This window comes from Macaca mulatta, chromosome 17, assembly GCF_049350105.2.
Source record: "Macaca mulatta isolate MMU2019108-1 chromosome 17, T2T-MMU8v2.0, whole genome shotgun sequence".
Classification (NCBI taxonomy): Eukaryota; Metazoa; Chordata; class Mammalia; order Primates; family Cercopithecidae; genus Macaca; species Macaca mulatta.
Window position 1 is genome coordinate 69982464 of NC_133422.1, and position 13074 is coordinate 69995537.

Sequence of the window (13074 nt, forward strand, 5' to 3'; positions counted from 1 at the left end):
GAAACATAAGGTTTGAGTAGACTGGTGAAAACGTTATCTAAAAGCATGTACGTTTGCCCAGAGGGAAAGAAATATTTATTTATTTATTTTTATTTCTTTCTTTAGGCAAAAGTACATGTTTGTGAAATACACACACACACATATATACTGTACTACACAAACACACACACACTGCATATATATGTGTGTGTATGCATATGTATATATGTGTGTGTGTATGTATATATGTGTGTGTGTATATATATCTCTGGGCAGCAAGGTTACCAGTTCCATTTGGCTCTGGAAAATAAGAACGACACACCATTTTGGAAGAGAAAAGGGACGTCTAATCTTGCCGCTTTGTTTTGTTTTTCATGCATCCAGACCAGAGCATTAGGACAGAGGGGAGACAAAAGGTAATTGAGCTGGGATTCGGGGGAAGCATTTTGTAAGTGAATAAAAGGCCACAGTGATGAGTTCAGTGGTAGGGGGTTTTCCAAACACATCTCCAGAGAATCTGGAGTGAACCTAAATAGAAAGGCTTTCTTTCTCAAAATGCATGAAATAGGTTGAATATTTGCCTCTTGCCTGCGCGGGTGACACCAGTCTGGACCTCAGAGCCCAGCTCCAGGTGCCGCGGCTCCCTGGACGGCTGAGCGGGGGCGGAGCGCCATCTACTGGTTATCGGAGCGACCGGCGCCCGGCAAGTTTCCCGGAGCAGAGCCAGCGAGCAAAGGGCGCATCATTTAGTCAAGAGGGCGTCTGGAATCCAGCTGCTCCGAAGTTAGGCTCCAGTGAGAAATGACAACGTGCATACCCTTTCCCACCCCTTTCCTTCCCTAGCTCTCCTCCTCCAATTATCCTTGGGAAGAAAATGCAGAGGGAAAGACATGGAAAAACTCCCTTAGAATTGCAGTGGGGAGGGCGGGAGGGAAGCGCGGGATTTTGTCTGGGCAGGGAAGACACTAGGGTTTGTCTCTGTCGCTGCACGCTAGGCTTTAGAAAAGGCCTTTCTAAGCACCCTTGCTGGGTGCTTTCTCCTCTACCCGCTGAGCTCACTAGCTAATGAGGCTGCTGGATAACCGAGGGCTCAGGGGGCCACCTGGAACAAAGGGGCAGTGGGACAGAGCTGCAGGCAGGTCTGGCCGGAGATGCATGGTGAGGCCCTCTCAAACCCTGGCCAGAGGAGGTGCTGTCACCCCAAGAGAAGCAAAAGCCCCATCTTCCTCTGTGTCCAGCTTTCCACTGGCCTAAAAGACGGCTTCCATCTGGGGCAGCCTCTGGGTCTCCCAGGACTACTGCGGGGCTGACCAGCCCTCACAGGAGTGCCTCTCTTTGGAGGACCTACTTTCTTCCAACAGCTCCCCCACCCTTCTCTAGACCAGGGAGTAGTTTGATCGTCAAATCACCTTCACTGATTTCTGACAGAGAGTGAGTGCTCTACCACAGGCAGACAGCCCCTTCGGCAGTAGCCCACTACTAGAATCGGCGTCATGAAGTCTCCACTTCCAAGAGTTAAAAGAACCACAGAATTATCTATTTCAAAGCGTTGGTAGATGCAAAGCCAAAATTCACACCAGGGCCCATAGTTTCCTAACTACCATGCTGGATGAAGAGTACAACAAATCACGTCTGTAAGGCTTCTGATAAGTGACTTTGTCAAAATGAGAAGCCGTTTACTTACAGAAAGCACAGTGACATCAGGTTAGTGAGCGTGACACAAGCAAGGTAGTTTACACCACATCTTCTCTCCACTCCTCCCCAAAACTCCTTCCTCAGGAGGTCTGAAGTCGGCCCCATCACCCACCCTATGCTTCAGCAAAATTCCTACCAATAAATCTCAGAGGCTGGCAATTCTTTGACTCCACAGACTTGGAGAAGACATCTGAAAAAGATGAGAATCTTTTAAAAGAGAACAGAAAACACATGTTTTCAAAGAAGATGATGACTTTTTCTGAAAATAAGGCAAGGGATGCTGCATTAGATTAGTCCCAGGTTATCTCTATTTGGCCAAATACTCTTAAAATTAAAATACCAAGACACAAACCAAAGAAGCACACTGCTAATGTATTTTACAACCTTACAAAACTTAGCAGAAAGGGCCTATAATTTAATTGTATGGGTTTGGGTTTTCAGTTACTTTTAACCCCGTGACAATCTCTGTAAAAGAATAAAGCAGGGATTAAGAATAGTGGTTATGATATAAATTTCTAGTATATCTATGGCATTAAGAACCTGAAAAACATCTATTCTTTATATGACACAATGTCTTCTTTAGAATCCTCTGCAATACTTAAGATCCTCTTTTTTAAGGAAACTAAATCTTAACAATCTCTAATGGATTCACTAAATGAAGCAGCACCTAAATATTGGCATGTGTGGAGTGCTGTTGATAAAATGAGGAGGTGGGGACCACTGGGGAGGCTGGAGATGTGCCCTAATGTATTTGGTTCTGCATGTTCTGTGTTGGCCATAACTCTCTTGTTAAACCATCAACTCCTCCTGGAGAGAAAGATTTTGTTTTTCTTTCTGCACCATGGTTCAGGTACCTAACACAGTACTTTTGTATTAGTCCCTTCTCATACTGTTATAAAGAAATACCTGAGACTGGGTAATTTACAAAGAAAAGAGGTGTAATTGGCTCACAGCTCTTCAGGCTATACAGGAAGCATGATGCTGACATCTGCGCAGCTTCTGGGGAGGCCTCAGGAAACTTACAATCATGGCAGAAGGCAAAGGAGAAGCCAGAAATTCACGTGGCCAGAGCAAGAGGAAGAGAGGAGGGAAGGACCCCATACTTTTAAACAACCCAATCTCATGAGAATTCACTCACTATGCAGTACCAAGGGGAGATGGTGCTAAGCCAGTCATGAGAACTCCACCCCCATGATTCGATCACCTCCCACCAGGCCCCACCTCCAACACGAGATTACAACTGAACATGAGATTTGGATGGGGACACAGATCCAGTTGGACCACATCAGCTTTACAAAGAGTAAGTACTTGAGCAATACCTTGTTCCTGCCAGGTCAGCCTGCCCTGATTCTGTGCAAATCTGTACTTAAGGGGGAAGCAGGAAAACTACTCAGCCAGCCCCATGAGGCACTTTCAATGGTCAAATCAGACTCTGAACCAGGTGTCTTAGGGGCAAGTCCGGAACAGAAGCATTCTCTTGGCTGCCATATGGGACTAGAATCTCCAATGAGGACAGAGATCTCTCCTGTGGCCCCAGAGTCCTATCTAGCCCTACCTCCACCCCCAAGTTGGCTGTGCCATAGATGAGCTCTTATTATGGGCCTGTGACTAGATGCTGGCTGGTAATTCCAGCCTATATATTCATCACTCGTGAGCACAGTTTCATCTTGTGCTCCTTCTGGATTGCTGAGCTCTGCTCTTCAGTGACAGCCAGGATATGCTTGCCTGGCCTGCTAGACCCTAAATGTCCCTGTCTCTCTGAATCAGGTTCTTCGCCACCTTATCTCACCTTGAACTCTGTAAGGGTACACAATTTGCTGATTTTGACTGTTACTGATGATTCTTTGCACATCTTTGTATGCCCAAGTACCTGGCCTAGGGAAGAGGTACATGTACAATAAATGTAGGTGGAAAACAAATCAATAAATGGATAATACCAGTACTGCCTATTGACATCACTTCTTGGGCAGGGTCTGCAGCTTTCCAGAACCAATCTGTCCATGGTAGGTACATTGCGTATCTTGTCTCAGCGTCCCCTGTCCCCTGTCTTCCCTTGTACATACAAATCTAAAGATAAGTTAATATCCCAGATATCTTGCCCAGAGCCTGCCCCATTTCAGTGAGCAGGTGTTGAACCAAGTTCTGGATCTTTCAGAATCACCATCCAGTCATGAGGAGACAGCCATACCCCTGGTGTGGTCCCAAGTTGTGGCAGATATGATAAGAGACAGGTTCGGACCCTGCATCCACCCTAAACCCACCATTTTATTTAACCAACACTCAGAGTACTTGCTTTGTGCAAGGCACTGATTTAATCCTTATAACAACACTATGGTTATTATCTCCTTTGGCCCACAAGAAAATTGAGACACAGTGGGCTTCAGCTACCTATCCAAAGGCCCACAGTGGCAGGGCTGGACATTGACCTTTGGCAGGCGGGCTCCAGAGTCCACGTTCTCATTCTCCAGCCCACACTAACTCTCCAGGCTGTGACCATTCGTGAGGCTCTTCTAGTCACCCTATCAGGAAAGTAGACAAAGATAATTTGGCACAAGCTCAAATATGAAACTACAAAATGAATGCCACCTAGTCTGTTCATTGATTCTGTGCCCCAACAAAACACAAGTTATTTCAGAGATGGGACGAGGCCACAGCAATCCTTCAACTGAAGTAAGACTAAGGAAGGAGAGATTCAAAGGAAAGGAAGATTGGGGAGGGTTTAAGTAGAACTGAAAGGACGTAATGTGTTGATCAAGGAGGATTTGAGAGACGGCAGAATCTAGGGTGGCTCCTGTATGATTAGTGCTATTTGACTGGGTAAATGATGGGACTTTTAACAAAGGTTAGGAATACGATGCAAGAGCAGGGGAAGGCTTACTTTTGTATGGGCTGAGAAACACAAAGATGATTAAGACACGCTCTACCCAATGTAAATGATAGCACCTTTAAAAATTTGCTAAAAGATCTGAAAATATTTTAGGCCCATAGAAATTTTTATTGACCTAAAATTTGATTATGTTCTACTCACAGGATCACCCATATATATCATTGAATGCACAAAATTGCACACACTTTTATGATTTCATATTTTCAAACTTACACATGGACATGATTATCCTTCTAAGAGCTGGGGCCATGCTTCTAGCCAGAATCTGCTGGGAGGTAAAGGCCCATCTGTGCTCCAGATTCCCGTTCATCTCCCCAGGAGGCTTTCAGGAGCCCAGGCTGTGTGGGGAATGCCTGCCAGGCAGGCCCCAGGTGTGGAAAGCATGCACAGACATGGTCTCACCCAGGAGTAGGGCCAGCTGGGTCCTGCTCAGAGGGATTCACAATCGAGACCAAACATTTGATTTAAAGCAGGACATTCCTGGAGTAAAGGAATCACACACTCTAATATTGGAAACACACATGGGATTCTTTGCTAAGACTTCAGTTGACTGTAAGTGCAAGTACAGAAACATTGGAGAAATGATTCAGATAATCTCTAAAAAAGACATTTCAGGCCAGTGACCAAAAACTACAGACGCACTTACATGGACAGTAACACACATTCACATGTAACCAGTTTTCCAGTGACTCACACTGAATTTTCTGCAATCATCCGTCCTCTTGCTTTCCTCATTCCAACCTCACAGACAGCCCATGTGAAATCCGCATCTACACTTCCTATTACAAAGCACCTATGACCACCGACTATGTTGTCAACAGGAACCTTCACAGCATTTAGTATCATTTGAGTGCAGCCAATCAAAAGTGTCTCCCTGATGACTACATAGGAAGCTAGGGTTGCTGGCAAATAAAAATACGGGACTACCAGTTAAACTTGAATTTCAAATAAATAGAGGATTTTTTTAGTAGAAATATGTCCCATGCAATATATGGACAAACGTGTACTAAAACATTTTTTATTAATCTAATATTGAAATTTAACTGTGCATCCTGTATTTTACCTGGCAACCATATGTGGGGCTCCAAATAGTTTGGATTTTGACAGCGTTAGAGCTTTAAAAAAAATCCTCTACCATATGCAAGTTCCCACAGGAAAAAGCAAAAACTAAGCTGCTGTTAAATATAATTTTATAGAGGACATAAAATTAACCTTTACTCAAACCTTGTTAGAATCTTCTCCTCTTCCCCACCTCTCTTTGAGACACAGTCTCATTCTGTCACCCAGTCTGGAGTACAGTGGTGTGATCTCAGCTCACTACAACCTCTGCGTCCCGGGTTCAAGCGATTCTCGTGCCTCAGCTTCCCAAGTAGCTGGAATTACAGGAACCTGCCACCACACGTGGCTAATTTTTTTTATTTTTAGTAGAGACAGGCTTTTGCCATGTTGGCCAGGCTGGTCTCGAACTCCTGACCTTAGTGATCCACCCACCTCGGCCTCCCAAAGTTCTTGGATTACAGGAGTCAGCCACCGCACCCAACCCATTTTCCTAATCTTATCACCAAAATTCACCCAACCTGCAATTCTGGGAGCCATCCTAGATTGCACCCTTGCCCTCAGCCCCTATACTTACTAGGCCACAAAACTACCTCCCAACTAGCTGTTATGGACTAAACCGTGTTCTCCTAAAATTCATATGTTGGAGCCCTAACCCTCGAAGTGACTATTTGGAAATAGAGCCTTTAAAGTGGTAATTGAGGTTAAATGAAGTCATAAGCATAGGGTCTTAATCAGTATGACAGATGTCCTTATAAAAAGAGGAAGAGACATCAAGGATGTACACTCAGAGACAATGTCAGGTGAGGACACAGTGAAGAGGTAGCCATCTGCAAACCAAGCAAAGACGTCTCAGGAGAAACCAAACCTGCCGACCCCTTGATCTTAGACTTTCAGCCTCCAGAACTGTAAGAAAATAGGTTTCTGTTGTTTAAGCTTCCCCAGTCTGTGGTATTTTGTTAGGCCAGCCCAAGCACACTAATATACTAGTTTTCACATTTGTTCCTCTCCTCTGGCAACACTCCTCAGCTTCATAGCTGGAAATATTGCTATAGTCTTCTACGGGGATCTCCAACTCTATTAGACCCTGTTAAAGTGAGCCAGGAAACACAGATCCACCTAAAACCCAAATCTAATAAAGTCACTCTGCTGAAAGCTTTTTAACAATTCCTTGCTTGACTTCTCGGCTGTCTTTGGCCAGCCTCAGTGCTGTCCAAGCGTCAGCTCACACAGGCTCAGGAGAGCCACCTACACTCATTTCAACTCCACTTTCAGTGGCACCATGTTGGTAGCCTGCAACTGGCCAAGCGGTGGGTAAGTATTTACACCATGTAATCTGCAAACGCAAATCAAGGCTTTTTTTTTTTTTTTTAATGAGAGAGCCAATTGTTAAACATTTACCAGCCCACTATTGCCTCTATCAGGATACCGTTCAGCTCCAAGAAACAAACAAAAAATGTACCCAGTGACAGACGTACCTACCAGTGATTCTCAAAATGTGCTCCCAGACCAGTGACTCAGCCAGGTGGGAAGTGCTTCCTGGCGGAACTCTAACCAGCCTGCGCACTGGGAGGAATGCGCACGGGGGAGGAGCCACAGAAATTCACACCCTTTGCCGCCTGGAGGAGCCCGGCCCCTCCTCTTCCTGAGTGGAACCCGGGATTCAAACTGTGAGGCAGAAAGCACTCGCTCTCTCTTTGCTAAGAATCTGTTTCCCTTTCTGGTCCTTTTTTGCCCGATAAATCCCGTTTTTCTCACTCTTCAAATTGTCTGCGAGCCTAAATTTCTGTGGCCGTGTGACAAGGACCCTGTCTTTAGCTGAACCAAGAAAAAGTCCCACAACACCAGCAGTGGCAGCGGCAGCAGCAGCAGCCTGAAATTTGTTAAAAATATAACTTCTCAAGGTCCTTCTCCTAGATCTACTGAATGGAAAACTCACCCAGCAATCTGGGTTTAAACAAACAATTCAGCTGACTCTGATACCCACTTAAGTTTGAGAACTATTGACGTGAACCTGTGCTCTCAAATGTTAGTGTTTTACATTAACTGGGGTTCTTGTTAAAATACAGATTCTGACTCTGCAAGTCTGGAGCAAGGCCTGAGACTACATTTTTAACAGGCTGTCTGGTGATGCCAACGCTGCTGATTCACCAACCACATTTTTGAGTAGCAAGGACTTAAACCACAAGACATTTGAAATTTCTTTGGCAAGGAATCTAGAAGGGAGTTCAGGACTCAGTGGCTCAGTGATATGATCCTGTACCCTATCTTTCCATCTAGTCCAGTGGTGTGTTCATAAATTTTAACAGTTGGCTGGAGGCATGGAGGGAGACTACTGATATGTAATAATTACCAATTTCCACAGTGTAAATACTCCCCATCGTAGTTAATTTCAACCTACTGATGTGATGCCAATTGGCTTGCAAACTTTTTGAAAATTAGTCAGATATTGCAAGATATTGTATGAGCTGGCTCCAGTACCCCACTGGATATAGGGCTGTGATCCCAGGGTACAGGGAAAGTTAACAGTGGTGAGGATGATAGTGTTATGAGCATGGGAGTCCTCGGCTTTGCTGATTCATAGCAGGTCAGCAATATTTTATTAAAGGCCTATGGATGGGCAACAAACTTTATTACTAGTTTAAATCATTCTAGGCAATGAGGAGTCTCTCGTGTATGAAAATTTTTGCTTACTATGTAAGGGGAAGAGGTGCCAATAAAAAAATACCCTGTGGAAGGTGGTCCATAAATTAATTAACTAAACAAATGCATATTGAATACCTATGATGTTTCAGGCACAATGATATCGTAAACAAGACAGCTAGAATCCCTTTTATTTTATTTTATTTTATTTTATTTTATTTTATTTTTTGAGACAGAGTCTCACTCTGTCAACCAGGCTGGAGTGCAGTGGTACAATCTTGGCTCACTGTAACCTCCGCCTCCTGGGTTCAAGCAATTCTCCTGCCTCTGCCTCCCAAGTAGCTGGGACTACAGGCACCTGCCACCACGCCTGGCTAATTTTTGTGTTTTTAGTAGAGCCAGGTTTTCACCATGTTGGCCAGGCTGGTCTCAAACTCTCGACCTCAGGTGATCCCACTATCTTGGCCTCCCAAAGTGCTGGTATTACAGGCATGAGCCACTGCACCCAGTCTAGAATCCTTTTCTTTAAAGTGCTTACCATCTCCACATAGAGCTGATGCTCCAATTAAACACGGAAGTGATCATTGTGAGTACAATCATAATGTGAAAAAGATGCCAAATATACAAAGCACAAGAATATGTGCTCCATGAGGGCAGGAATTTTTCTCCATTGTGTTCACAGCCTTATCCCCACCCCCTACCATTGCCTGGCGTCTGATGCTTCATCGTTATCTGTTGAACAAAATGAAGGTAAGCCACTCCTCTGTGCAGCGTCACAGCCCAGTATTCAGACCAGAAGTGGGACCAGGGAACTGTAAACTATGCACTGGAATGAACAGGCAAGGACCCATTAAAGTCATGTTCCTATATAAAGCCACAGAGTCAAGAAATGGTGTCTGCTGCCCTACAAGGTTCTGTGATTAGTTCAGGAAGAAATCTCATCAAATTTATAGTGAGGCCTAAATAAGACAGATGTTAAGAGGCAAGAAATACCCAGATCCTGGCAGAGGGCTCTGAGTCCTCATGTTTCTTGGCACTTCCCTTATTCACAAGAAATTAGGGGAATTAGCAGTGAGAGAAAGCCATTTGGCCCTCTGAGTGTAGTTCTCCCAGGGTTGTGATTTTCTTCTGTGAGTGGATTCGTTCCCCTTTAATGTTTAACTGTTTTCCCTACTGCTTTCATGAGCCAACCCCAAACTTTACATTCTAACACCCCTTTGTGCAATTTAAACGAAGTAAAATAACAAGAAGAGGTTTCAGTTTTAAATCCTGAGACTGAGGGGTAGGCTCTGAAAAGCACAGGTGAGGTGGATTTAAAGTGGAAACACATACACACAGCCCAAGAGGAGGCTCATGAGCTGACAGAAGCCTCTGTTGGCAAGAAATTCTACTCCACTTGAGATTCTAGGAAAAAGAAGAATTTCTTTAAATTAGTACCATTTCAATGAGTCCTATTGCTAAATCTTCCTTCTGCTTTTGTAAGACTGGTTAACGCTGACATTCAAAACTGCTGTAGACTGAATTGTGTCCCCCAACCTAAACTCATATAGTGAAGCCCTAACCACAATGGGAGGGTATTTGGAATTGGGGACTTTGGGAGGTGAGCTTATGAGGGTGGGGCCCTCATGTTAGGAGTAATGGCCTCATAAGAAGATGAAGAGAACTCTCTCTTTCTCTCTCTCTCAAGGTGCACACGACAAGGAAAGATCAGATGAGGACACAGCAAGAAGGTGGCCATCAACAGGTCAGGAAGAGAGCCCTCACCAGAATTGGACCATGCTAGAAACCTGATCTCAAACTTCTAGCACCCTGAAAACTATAAGAAAATAAGTTTCTGTTGTTTAAGCTATGTATGGTATTTTGTTATGGCAGCCTGACAAATACAAAAACTATTTGAGTCAAATACAAGGCAAAAAAGTCTTTAAGCAACTTTGTGGAAGTGGGTGTTTGGGGTCCTTTCCTGCACCAGGCATCAGATACCACTGGCACAAAGACGTAGCTAGCTACAAAAAGGGCTGAAGAGGCCACCATCTCCTGTTCCCTGCTTAGAGCTGAAGACAAATGAGAGAGCCAGGAGCACTCCACTCTTCTCTACACCGTACTAGCCTGGGGGAATTCAACATGATCAAATAACATATAGATGACATTTTCTAAATTCTGCTCCCATCCTCTATTAAAGGAACTTCAACCTTCTCCAAAGGTCCTGTCTGCCCCCTGAATAACTATTTCTAGTTATAGTCATAGATGATTATAGTTATACCATAACTACTTCTAGTTACATTCTAGTTTACATTCTAACACCCCTTTGTGTTGCCCAGACTGGAGTGCAATGGCGCAATCTTGGCTCACTACAACCTCCACCTCCTGGGTTCAAGCGATTCTCCTGCCTCCGCCTCCTGAGTAGCTGGGACTACAGGTGCACATGTCCGACTAATTTTTGTATTTTTAGTAGAAACGGGGTTTCGCCATGTTGGCCAGGCTGGTCTCAAACTCCTGACCTCAGGTGATCTGCCTGCCTTGGTCTCCCAAAATGCTGGGATTACAGGCATCAAGGAATTTAGAATTTGTACCACAGACCAGTATTTCCCACACTGATGCCTGATAGAGCTAATCCCATGGGACTTACTGTGGAAGAAAAAAATGTCAGGGTGGAGAGCGGGCTGTTCATGGCCAAGTAAGAATGGGAACAACCACATTGAACATCTCCTCGACAACATCCAAGACTTCCAAGAGTCCTTTAGTGAAAACTACCATCCCCAGAGCAAACATTTTACTTCATTACCCTAGTGCTTTCTAACTTTAACAATTACCACATTTTTTGGAACCTACTTTGGGAAATGCTGCTTTAAGTTAGGCAGTAGTAACTGAAGAGGTTTGAAGGAGGAAATTGACCTACCTAAACCAATACAATTGGAAAATTAATGTGAAGTTCAGAAAGCATTGAAGAGAAGAGAAAGAATAATCAATAAAGAGGTTTTGGCCAGAGTTGAGATAAAGCTATACAGATCCAGACAACAGGGGCTGCAGTAAGAATGGAAAATAAGAGTGAAAATAAAAGGAATTGTTTCTGGAGTTGGCAGAAATTGTTTACTGACAATTTAGGAAGATGCCAAGGGAGAGAAAGGAGATAAGGTTTAGTACCTGGTTTCTGATTAAAAGAACAATTTCGTGGCTGAGAGAAATAAGAGATACGAGAAAGGTGGCAAATTTGATTTCAGATATGGGAATTTTCTTTTCATGGTATCAGGGAACTTATTTCTCTTGGTCTACTATGTATTGCCAATGCTCGATCCATGGTACGTTTGTTACTAATGTGATTGAATAACTGAAAAGTACTCCAATCAGAAACTTTAGCAAAATATGTAAGGAAAAAAAAACACATATAAGTACTTCTGTGCCCAGGGATAGTGCTGAGTCTGTGAATAAGGCTGCAGATAAACCAAAATTGAGTCATCTTTGTTTTGTATATCATTCTTCCTAAATCTACATGTGAATCAGGAATTAGGGGTCCTGATATTCAGAAAAAGAAGCATTGAAGAATGGAGCTATCCTTTTTCCAACACTAAATAAGCTGCATTTTAAGAAAGACAAACGTGGAAATAGAACCATTAAAGGACATAAAAATAGTAATCATTAGGGTGTGAGATGAGATAGAAAACCAAAAAGAGTGATTGGAATGAAGTCAAAACGGAAAAAAAGGAAGATCACATCAAAAGCCCTCAATGTAGATGGGATTTTAAGTTATTTTTATATTCTTAAAACTTATTATTTTTATATGAAAAAAACATACCCTCCACCTCAAGAAAGAGGAGGAGAAAAATAGAGCTTTAAAAATTGCATGCTTCAGGCTTGTGGAAATCTATTGTCTGCCAGCATCAGACATGGTATTTACTTCAGGCCACATTCAACCATGTGCAGTATTTCAAAACTGCCACCTAGTAATTTAAAATGACAAGAAAAATAATATAATGGATGCATGCCTGATTTCTCCTCTCCATTCCACAATAAAGGTGAGGGGTCTGAAGGCTCTTGATTATTCTCTCAGCAGAAGTAGCAAAGACTTTGAAAAGAGCGATCCTGGATTTGATTTCTACTTGGATGTTTCATTTCATGCCCTGAAGCTCATCACTTCATTCCCCAGGAAGGAAAGAAGCACACTATGAGGACGTTGGCATGGTGCAGGAGGAGGGACTGGTGGTGCACGGTCTGCATTTTTGTGTCTCCCCAAAATGCATATGTTGAACCTGTTTAATAATGTGATGGTATCAGGAGGGAAGTGATTAGATCAGGAGGGTGGAGTCCTCATGCATGGGATTAGTGACCTTATAGAAGAGGCCCAAGGGAGCTTGTTTGCTCTTCCACTTGTGAGGACACGGAGAGAAAGCATCATCTCTGAAACAGGAAACAGGCCTTCACTAGACACTACATCTGCTGGCACCTTGATCTTGGACTTCCCAGCCTCCAGAACTGTGAGAAATTAACTTCTGGTATTTGTGAGCTACGCAGTTTGTAGTGCTTTGTTATAGTAGCCAGAACGAAGTAATACAGGGGGTGTTTCTGTTTTCCCCTGTGTAGACTTCTTGCCCTTTCAGAGACATGTGCATAGAACTTTGTAGAGCACTGTACCTAAGTCTGACCTAGTCAGGAATTTAAAACTTTTGGAAATGCCTGTGACAGAACCTCTTACGCTAGGGCCGCAATCTACATTATCCCCCAAACTTTTCTCTCATCTATTCTTCCCTGAACACTCTTTCCCCACGCACCTGGGTGCACTCACAATTTACTAATGGACTGATCCTCATTATATTCCTCTG

At 43.6% G+C, this 13074-nt stretch overlaps 1 protein-coding gene across 2 annotated transcripts in view; it reads right to left on the bottom strand.

The window, feature by feature from the left end:
• Nucleotides 1-7159, bottom strand: part of LOC144336138 (uncharacterized) — a 410554-nt gene extending 403395 nt beyond the window's left edge. For both annotated transcript variants that reach the window (XR_013407641.1, XM_077973777.1), the window contains exon 1: nucleotides 7096-7159. The gene's annotated coding sequence lies outside the window, so the exon portion shown is untranslated. The remainder of the gene's footprint in view (nucleotides 1-7095) is intronic.
• Between the last annotated feature and the right edge of the window lie 5915 nt (nucleotides 7160-13074).